General features: G+C 43.6%; 1 long non-coding RNA gene across 2 annotated transcripts; it reads left to right on the top strand.

Annotated features, from left to right (window-relative positions):
• Nucleotides 1–5,764: 5,764 nt before the first annotated feature.
• LOC105357725 lies at nucleotides 5,765–8,374 on the top strand. Of its 2 annotated transcripts, XR_002872180.1 has the most exons (4): nucleotides 5,765–6,201; nucleotides 7,534–7,598; nucleotides 7,703–7,845; nucleotides 7,952–8,374. It is a non-coding gene; the product is annotated as an uncharacterized LOC105357725 (long non-coding RNA). The 2 variants fall into 2 exon arrangements; XR_002288811.2 differs by lacking the exon at nucleotides 5,765–6,201 and having other exon boundaries at nucleotides 7,438–7,598.
• The last annotated feature ends 2,548 nt before the right edge of the window (nucleotides 8,375–10,922 follow it).

Raw genomic sequence — 10,922 nt, forward strand, 5'->3', positions numbered from 1 at the left:
AAATTGTGTTTACTCTGTTCTGCACAAAAATAGAATACAAACATTGTATTAGACGAGTATGTGTAAGTTTGTTCAGAGTTTCCAAATAAATCCAACAGCTTGTTGGACAGAATTTTTTTTTTAACTTGTCCTGTCCAACAGCTAGGCAAACAGATGAGAGCTGAAGGCCTCTTGTGTTGGACAGGTTTTATTTTAACAACAGGGATTAGGAATCTTCTGGCAAACTAGAGGTATGTCTGAATAATGTATGTCTTTTGTAATTGAGGCCAAACTTTATTCATTTTAATCATATTTGAAAATATTTGGTGTTGGACCGGACGGAAAAGGAAACGAGTGAAGAAGAGAGAGGGATGTTAGGGAGGGGGGATAGGAGGGTGATTATAGAAGGGGGAGTGGGGGTAAAACCATGAAGCAGCATAAAGCAACAAGTTGCTGGATGGTTATACTCATTATAGTTAGGTTCAGATGTAAAACAAGTTTATAAGGGTGGGGCCTGTCCACACACAACCAAATGCAACAAACATACCTGTTGGCTCCAAAAATGTTCACATGTCAACATGTCCACAATACAAATATTGTGTCCATACACATACTTATGCATTCAAACCAACTAGTGTGAAACATTTCATTCAATCATGTAAAATATTAGTGCAAAGATGAGCTAACACCTGTGCTCAGGTGAGTGTTTATGTTCTTCTTAAATGGATGATGGAATGTAAAATGAAAGAGGGAGAGTGCCCGGCCATCGCCACACCAAGACCCCTGCCGCAGCAGCAGCAGCAGCGGCACCCAGAACCCCCCAACCCTCGCACAGCAGCAGATAGAGAACAACCGCCCCCCGGGCGATCACATCTGCCACCCAGACCACGGGGGCCCACAAAGCCAGGGAGCAAGGAAGCATGGGGGAACAGAGAGTGCAAGCTCCAGCCCAACCAGGAGAGCAGCCCCCTCGCCGTGCCGGGAGAGCCCAATGCAGGACCCCACCCCAGAAGAGCACCTCATCACCACCCAGGAGTTCTGGGCATCCCCTCACCCCAACCCCAGGTACGAGTTAGTACTCCCCAAGGGAGACCCGCTCTGCGCTCCAGGCACCCACTCACCCGGCCCACGGTTGGTCTAGGAGAGAGCAAGGCAGGGGCCAGCCATCCCCACCAAGGAGGAGGTCACCCAGGGGAAAAGGGTGTCCACAGGAAGTGTTGTAAAACATGGCCCGACCAGGCGCGCTCACAGTTGGACATTTGGCGAGGCCCAGCGCTCAGGGGCAAGGACCAGAACCCAAACCACAGGGACACGGACACCCCCAGGCTCAGATGTAACGTGATCCCCGGTCTTGCCAGAGAACTCAGTGACCCCCCTCCCTGTGTGGAGAGAGGGCTGCCGGGCCCAGGAAGCCAGCACCCAGGGCACATGGCCGCCGTTGCCAATGGCCCAGTACCCCCTACCAGGGATGGGGTAGGGGACAGATGGTCCGAGGTCCCACTTTCCATGTGAAATGCATATGTGTGTGTTTGTGAGGGTGTGTGTGTGCATGTATGTGTATTTGTATTGGAGTGCATATTTTGAGGGTTGAAGGGTGTGTGTACTAAGGGGTTGCAGTTAAAATCGGCGGGTAGGGTCTTGAGGGGACATCTCCTGATTACTCACAGTGATCTCCAATCACCCTCCCCACCAAGGGGCCCTAAATTACTAAGGTGCAGTTAAAATTGGTGGGTAGGGTGCTAAAAAGTACCCCCTACCCTACCAAGGGCCCTACATGTCTAAGGCGCAATTTAAAAAAAAAAAGGTTTTGTGGAGCAAAAGTCACTTGTACCCAGCCAGCAATGTCACGTGGGCCCCAACTGGGAAAGAGGTGGGCTATGTGGGTACTGACTGGGCATGGGTTTATTTTGGGTAAACTTTGAAGGCCCCATTAGGTTTTGCCTACATTGGCCCCACATTGGCCCCCCACATGGGTTACCTGTTAGGGCCCTACAAAGGAACCATGTGGGCTAGAACCCATGTAGGTCAGCCAAGTAAGGCCCATATGGGTTGCATCTGGGCCATAAAGACTTGGGCTGTAACTGGGACACTGTATGTGGGACCCATATGGTTTGGCCTACATGAGTCCAACGTGTGGAGCCCTCATGGGCTAACAATATAGGCCCGCTAAAGGATCTAGGTGGGCAAAGAAGACCTGGTCTGTAACTGGGACACTGTATGTGGGACCCATATGGTTTGGCCCACATGAGTCCCAGGTGTGGAACCCTCATGGGCTAACCATATAGGCCCGCTAAATGATCTAGGTGGTAAAGAAGACCTGGTCTGTAACTGGGCCACTGTATGTAGGACCCATGTGGTATAACTTACATGGGTCCCACATGAGGAGCCGTCATGGGCTAACCAAATAGGCCCAATAAAGGGTCTATGTGGGCGAAGAAGACCTACTCTGTAACTGGGCCACTGTATGTAGGGCCCATGTGGTATAAGTTACATGGGTCCTACATGAGGAGCCCTCATGTGCTAACCATATAGGCCTGATAAAGAGCCCGGGTGGGCAAAGAAGACCTGGTCTGTAACTGGGCCACTGTATGTAGGGCCCATGTGGTATAACTTACATGGGTCCCACATGAGGAGCCCTCATGGGCTAACCATATAGGCCTGCTAAAGGATCTAGGTGGGGGAAGAAGACCTGGTCTGTAACTGGGCCACTGTATGTAGGACCCATGTGGAATAAGTTACATTGGTCCCACATGAGGAGCCCTCATGGGCTAACCATATAGGCCTGATAAAGAGCCCGGGTGGGCAAAGAAGACCTGCTCTGTAACTGGGACACTGTATGTGGGACCCATATGGTTTGGCCCACATGAGTCCCAGGTGTGGAGCCCTCATGGGCTAACCATATAGGCCCGCTAAAGGATCTAGGTGGGCAAAGAAGACCTGGTCTGTAACTGGGCCACTGTATGTATGACCAATGTGGTATAACTTACATGGGTCCCACATGAGGAGCCCTCATGGGCTAACCATATATGCCTGATAAAGAGCCCGGGTGGGCAAAGAAAACCTGGTCTGTAACTGGGCCACTGTATGTAGGGCCCATGTGGTATAACTTACATGGGTCCCACATGAGGAGCCCTCATGGGCTAACCATATAGGCCTGATAAAGAGCCCGGGTGGGCAAAGAAGACCTGGTCTGTAACTGGGACACAGTATGTGGGACCCATATGGTTTGGCCCACATGAGTCCCACGTGTGGAGCCCTCATGGACTAACCATATAGGCCCGCTAAAGGATCTAGGTGGGCAAAGAAGACCTGCTCTGTAACTGGGACACTGTATGTGGGACCCATATGGTTTTGCCCACATGAGTCCCAGGTGTGGAGCCCTCATGGGCTATCCATATAGGCCCGCTAAAGGATCTAGGTGGGCAAAGAAGACCTGGTCTGTAACTGGGCCACTGTATGTAGGACCCATGTGGTATAACTTACATGGGTCCCACATGAGGAGCCCTCATGGGCTAACCATATATGCCTGATAAAGAGCCCGGGTGGGCAAAGAAAACCTGGTCTGTAACTGGGCCACTGTATGTAGGGCCCATGTGGTATAACTTACATGGGTCCCACATGAGGAGCCCTCATGGGCTAACCATATAGGCCCGCTAAAGGATCTAGGTGGGCAAAGAAGACCTGGTCTGTAACTGGGCCACTGTATGTAGGGTCCATGTGGTATAACTTACATGGGTCCCACATGAGGAGCCCTCATGGGCTAACCATATAGGCTGAATAAAGGATCTAGGTGGGCGAAGAAGACCTGGTCTGTAAGTGGGCCACTGTATGTAGGACCCACATGGTTTGCTACAAATGAGTACCACAGTAAGAGTGCTAATGGGTTAACCATATAGGCAGGTATTTTAAAAGGTTGTTTTGTATTCTGTTACTAGACATATGCTTAAAATCCAAGAAGATGAGTAAAATGACAGAACCCCTGAAGACTCTTTCCAAATTGAATATGAATCACAGCTTTTCTAATTCTCATCAGTCCAGCTGTTAACACTGGCTAAATTGATGAACCACAAATAGACATACATTTTAATATTTTACCATGTTTTACCCAGACCAACCTGCATTTGCAATATTGGACAATTATGACATTTATTTTTTCCTGTCCAGAGTTTTGGTAGTTTGTAGAGGAAGTGCTGAGATTTTGAGGATGTAGCAGTAAGCAATTAGATACAAGTAGGGTGACCACTTGTCCCAATTTTGGCACCATACAACCATCTAGTCTTCTGTCTGGCTTTCCTATTTATTAAAAATATTTACTTTTTTCATTGGTGCTCAGTGGATCCAACACAGATTCAAGTTTTTAACGACACAGTTTAAGATGAAGTGGTAACTTTGTTTGAACATAACACATTTGTTGTGTTGCTGTCCTATTCAGAACAAGCCTGGCTTCAAGGTTCAAGGTTTTTTTATTGGCCATGTATGCATATGCAGTCAATGCTTAGGGGTGCAAAGGTCTCAAGGTAACGTTTTGAAAAAGAGGAATCATTGTGCTCCGCTCATGTGTCGAAGTGTCCTTGGGCAAGACACTGAACCCCACCTTAACTCTGTTTTTTAAGGTTGACGCAAGTGTTCGGCAGCGGAGCCACCACCAGTCTGTGAATGTGTGTGTGAAAGGGTGAATGGAATTATGACTGTAAAGCACTTTGGGCCTTCAAGGAAGGTAGAAAAGCTCTGTATCCGTGTACGACATTTACCATTTACCAGTATTGTAATTTGTCCTATCACAATCTGACACGTCACCGGACCAACGGACAGCCATTAAAAAAAATGTGACGTCAGCATTAGTCCCAGGACCCTGAAGGACCTCCAACGGTAATTGCAGGCTGAATAGTTTTGGTACCTACACCTACTATACCCTAACTTAAATTCTAAAACACAGAAAACCAATGCTATATACAGTATGTTTTGTGAAACACAGCAGTTTTTAACCTTTTTCAATCCACCCAGTTTTAGTGCATACAAAATGAACCAAGACTTTTATTCCCTGTAACTTGCAATCAACAAACAACACAGATTTAATCTCAGGGCCCTGCAGAAGGGCACTTGCAACCCATCAGTGGGTTCAGGCCAGCTGAATAAGAATTGCAGGCAATTAGATTGCAGATTACAAGTTATTAGACGTTTATTTGGATGGTGGTCTTTGGTTGCATTTCAGTTATTAATTTTTGACATTATTTTAACTGTGGCAGTCTAGCTGTGGGAAAGGTGAATGTGTCGTGATGCTGTCCTCTGCGCTGTGTCTCACGCTTTGCAGTGTTTCTGTTTTAACAGAGTGAGCTGGGTGAGGTGAATATCTAATAATTCCCTTAGTTCATCTAATTTAGTGCATGCAATTTTAATTAATTTTTTTTGGAATTATGTTGGAAGTATTTAAATGTGAAATTGGTTGGAACACAGCAGAATATTCCCCTTCGTAGTAACACCTTTGCACTAATATGGGGCGGCAGTGGTGCAGCGGTAGGGCAGTCGACCCATGATCATAAGATTGCAGGTATGATTCCCGCCTTGCATGCCCATGTGTCGCAGTGTCCTTGGGCAAGACCCTGAACCCCACCTTGCCTCTGGTGGGAGGTTGGCGCCAGTGTTCGGCAGCGGAGCCGCCATGTGTGTGTGCATGGGTGAATGGACCTGTGACTGTAAAGCGCTTTGGGCCTTCGAAAGAAGGTAAAAAGTGCTATATAAGTATACGCCATTTACCATTTAATCACAATGAGCATAAAAAGCAATTTGCTATTTTTTCTTTTACTTGTGTTAGCTTACAAAAATAGTTTAACATCTGTCATGCAAACTTACCTGACACTACTACTGAAATAAAATGTGTTCATATGCTGGATTGGTTTAGTCTAGTTTTTATAGAAAATTTTAATATGTAAATAAAATGACTTTTTTATTGGAGTAGAAACCTGCCTTATTACAAAAACCCATTTTGACTGTTGAAAAGTAAAAAAAAAAATAGAATTAAAGTTTTAATTTTTCTCAAAGGGCAAGCAGGGTGGTTTAAGGAGTTCAAAGTGGTAAGCAGGCGTTGCTGATTGGACGGTTGCTGCGTTTTGAATCTCCCGCTCATTTCCTGATACGGATTCAGTCAGTCGTCCTGGTCCGTCAACGCAAGGAGATTCTGCACTTCTGTCGCACCATTCATCCAGGCCATTTATTGATATCAAGGTAAGATACCTTTTTGGTTTTGTGTTTTGTTTACAGCTCTAACTGGCGATGATAAATGTGGTTCATAAAAGCATGCGCAGCTCGGGAGTGTTGTTCTGTCCTGCAGTTGAATCCATCCACGTTACAGCGGCTTTTGCATTTGAAAGAAGCCGGTGTCACAAACGGGCAGACAACTAGTTTCCACGTGCAGAAGGTTTATTTCCAGACATGATGACAAGTATAGGGTCGCGTCACCGATCATCCAGCCAGTGTGTGTCGGCGTTTCACCGAGGCGTCAAACAAGGAAGCGCATCCTAGTATTACTAGTAGTAACAGAGTTGCCAGATTCGGCGGGTTTCCGTCCAATTTAGTGGTTTCTATTTGGATCTTGCGGGGATAACTTGTTTTGGCCATATATAATTTGGCCAGGTTTTGTGTGAAATGTTTTTTTTAGTTCGTTTTATTATGAGTCTGAATGATCTTATTTTGAAAAATGACCGGAATTTCTCGGTAAAAATGAATGAATACTAATCAGTCCAGCGGCGAGTTTAGATCCATAAAATGCAAAATCTTTTTTGTTTTAGCTTTTTAGTGTATTATAATGTTGATTCCTCACAAAATGACACCTAAGCGGTATTTCGACCCATTCGCGAGTATTCCTCTAAAATCGAGCGGGTTCTTCTCATGAGCTGACGTGAAGAACACATTATTGAGAACGGTCCCGTTCATGAGAGTCTGCGCTGCCGGCACCGCCCACAGACACACACCCACTTTCTCCGCAGAGCAAAAATGTTTGTCAAAAGCGCTTTATTTTTATATGCACAATATGCACATCCATCTTTGCAGAAGTTTGAATGTTTTTTTGTTTTCCTGGGAGAAACGCAGACACGCTGCCGAGGCCGACTCCATCTGCCGAGATTGACGTCACACACACAGAGCGAAAGCCGGTGACTCAGAGGATGAGTCCTGTTATTTCCAGTTTGGAAAAAAACGCAGGATAATAACCAATATTTAATCAAAAAAATCCTTTTGTGTGTGTGCCAAAGGTAATATTATCATATATATGGATGTTGCTTACTATTAAGGGCTTAGAAATAACAGGGTGTAGGCCCCTGTATTGAGTTTCTGGAAGTATTTAATAGTTTTAATTATGCTTAATATATATATATATATATATATATATATATATATATATATATATATATATATATATATATATATATATATATATATATATATATATATATATATAGAGTAAACGTAATTTTATTTATCATCCTAGAGTTACTTGAACACTTGCTTCAGGGAATGGTTATTTCAGAGTTTAGTTGTTTTGTCCCTTGTGTTGGTCAGGTCACCTGCAGCTTCACTCAAGTTGTTGTGACAGACTCGCCGATATAGATTTCATGTCAGCAGTTGTAAGTTTATACTTAAAGTTTTATTTTATTATTTATATATGTAATTAAGCTGTTAACGTTTAACTGCATCTTTCTATCTTGTGATATTTTCTCTATTTAAAAAGGTTGCTGTGGTTGGAGTAATTGGGGACTCTTGGACGAATGATGGGCTTCCTCATGTCCAATGAGTTGGCTCTGCAATATAACCTGTTTGGACGTCATGGAGAGAATAAATTCTGCTAACTGCGTCTTTTTGATGTCTTCTATGGTAATTAGAGTTGAATTTATTAATTTATATTCATCACTGACAAATGATTTAGTAAGTTTAATCCCAGGCTAAAATGAATACTTTGTTTTTTGTGATTTCTTTTTAGGGGCAGTGAAGAAAAAATGACATCACCCAACCAGTCCCACTAAAGGAAGTGGAGAAGGGCCTCTCCAAATGGTTTGTTGGAGCTCGTGACAGGGGAGGAAACCGAGCTATAAGGACTCAAAGAGAGCTTGAATATCAAGCCGATGGAGCTTGTTCTCAGGAACCGTCAAGGATGCTATGAGTATTTTGTTTTACTGGATTTATTTATTTTTTCGTCACATAATTGGCACACATTAAGGTTGTTGATATTGTACTGTACCAAGTGAAGTAGTTCTTTATTTTATTAAGTAACTGTTGTATGTTAGATCCTGTGTGTTATCTGTTAAACCTTTGGGTGACCTTGCCATGGTCTTGTATCTCGTTTTCACAATGCAGGATCAGGATAATTTATTTTCTTTTATTAAATTGAAACATTTTAAAAGCATTTTGTTGACGTCATTTGGAAAATTATGTTGTGAAACAGTGGGATTTTACAGAATCTTCTCATTTGGGTTTTAGGAAAGCTAGATGGAAAAGAAGACCCTATAATGGTTCACTGGTATATAGCACTGTAGGAAAACACAGGTGGGACCTCAATGGCAACACTGCACAAACCCACTCATGGCCCACATGGTGGCTTATTTAGGTCCCACATTAACCCAATATGCAATACTAATTGATGCTTAAGTGGGGCCAAAATGGGTCATGGATGATTACCTGATTGGGGCCCATCTTTGCCCTGTTTCAATCATACTTCCAGCCCACAGATGAAGAACTACGAGTTATGGTTAACTATGAGTATGGTTCTAATGCTACTTACCCACTAGGGGCCTACAGGAAACCCACTGACCACCCACTTCAAGCCCATGTGGGCACACACAGTTGGGGCCACCATGGAAACTGCGGACAAACCCACTCATAGCCCACATTATAGCCCATTTAGGTCCCACATAAAACCCATATGCAATACTGATAGACATATTAGTGGGGCCAACGTGGGTCTTGTGTACTTTTCCCAGTTGGGACCCATATGGGTCCTGTTTTAATCCCACTTCTAACCCACAGGGGTGAAAATATGGGCCCAATGTCAGTTCTAATGCTACTTACCCACTTGTGACCTACAGGAAATACACTCAGCACCCACTTCAAGCCCATGTGGGCATACACAGTTGGGGCCACCACGGAAACTGCGGACAAACCCACTTATAGCCCACATTATAGCCCATTTAGGTCCCACATAAAACCCATATAAGATACTGATAGACACATTATTGGGGCCAAAGTGGGTCTTGGGTAGTTTACCCAGTTGGGACCCATATAGGCCCTGTTTCAATCCCACTTCCAGCCCACATGGGCAAAAATATGGGCCCTACATGGGTTCTAATATTATTTACCAACTTGGGGCCTATCTGACACCCACTCAGCACCCACTTCAAGCCTACGTGGGCATACACAGTTGGGGCCACCATGGAAACTTCGGACAAAACCATTTGGGGCCCACATTTTCTGCCCATCTTTAAACCATATGGGGCCCACTTGGCTTTGCTGGCTGGGTAGTGCGCCTGCTTTAGTGGGTTGGGGTATGAGTCTTTTTGGTGTCCTGCTAAATATTTTGACTATATGTGATGTTGGGTTAAATAGACAATGGATGTTGTCTTAAGTTGGGTCCGAATTCCTTCACTACTCACTACATAGTGCACGATATAGTGCGTTCACCATTTTGTAAAGCTGTGCAAATCTACAATTCCAAAATTCAGTGCCCTAAAAATTTCCCAGAACTCTCTGCGAAAAACCAGTGTGCATTGATGCTCACTAGATCGGCGAATATAGACCACAATTCATTGCGTCGTTTTTTTGCCAATAAAATGTATTTAAATTAATTTTTTTAATAAACCATCAATGTTTTTATCTTCAGAAGAAGGTAGACTCATAAATAATGGTCATTTCAATTAGATTTTAACTTCGTGAAATTGATGACGTCATATCTACCATGTAAAAAAAAAAAGTAGTAAGCATGGTGTCCGAATTGCTTTTAAAATCAAACGGAACTACATAGTGCTGCACTACATAGTTTTTTAGTAGTTATGGGTCGGGTGGGAATTCGGACACAGCCAGAGACATTTTTAGTTTTCACAATTCCTGTTTGGCCTGAATCCGTGTCGGTTTTTAGCTACTCTCACACAAAATGCGATCCGTGCTTCAAGGATATAACATTTGAATTTTGGAGAAGAGATGAGAACTCCTGCGGTGCGTTTTGAGTGTTGGACGCGGAGCAATTGAGTTTGGACAAACTCGATTGCCAAGGAATCAAATTCCAAAACACAATTTCAATTGTGGGCTGAGTAGGATATACATTTATTAAACACTAAAACGAAATCTGTCTGTATTTTCATCGAAATGTTTAATTACTATGTTTCTTTTTCCATTCTGTTTGCACCTTTAAGCGAAATTTTGACCCCCGCCAGATGCTTGAAATCTCACCAAAATTTGCACACCTAATACTTGGTGAAAATTAATTTTGGGCATAGTGAACACCAACCCTACAAAATGATGATATCAGGGCATCAAAAAAATAAATGGGGCCAAAATCTCATGTGTAGTCGAAATTCTTTTTTTTTAAATCCACTAATGAAAGCAAAACATGTGTCCCCTCATTTACCCGCGAGTAGAGAAATATGCAAAGTGGGATGACAGATGGTTGTAAAACCCCTTATTACACTCTTATTGCACTTTTCTCAGACAGTATGCACATTTTCTTACTTTTCTCACTTGTTTAAACTCTCAAAGTTCAAACCTTCCCAGAAATGTAGGTTACTTTTTGTCCTTTAACTAACCCTCTTAACCTCGTCAGCATATAAAACTTTGTGGTTTATTTTTGTATCTCTGTCTTCATTCTTGACATCCTGCAAGTTCAACACTGATTTCCCCCACAGTTGCAACATTTGGGCTGTGTACTGTTTCCACAGTTGACACAAACATAGTTTTCTCCACAT

This window comes from Oryzias latipes, chromosome 19 (assembly GCF_002234675.1).
Source record: "Oryzias latipes chromosome 19, ASM223467v1".
Taxonomy (NCBI): domain Eukaryota; kingdom Metazoa; phylum Chordata; class Actinopteri; order Beloniformes; family Adrianichthyidae; genus Oryzias; species Oryzias latipes.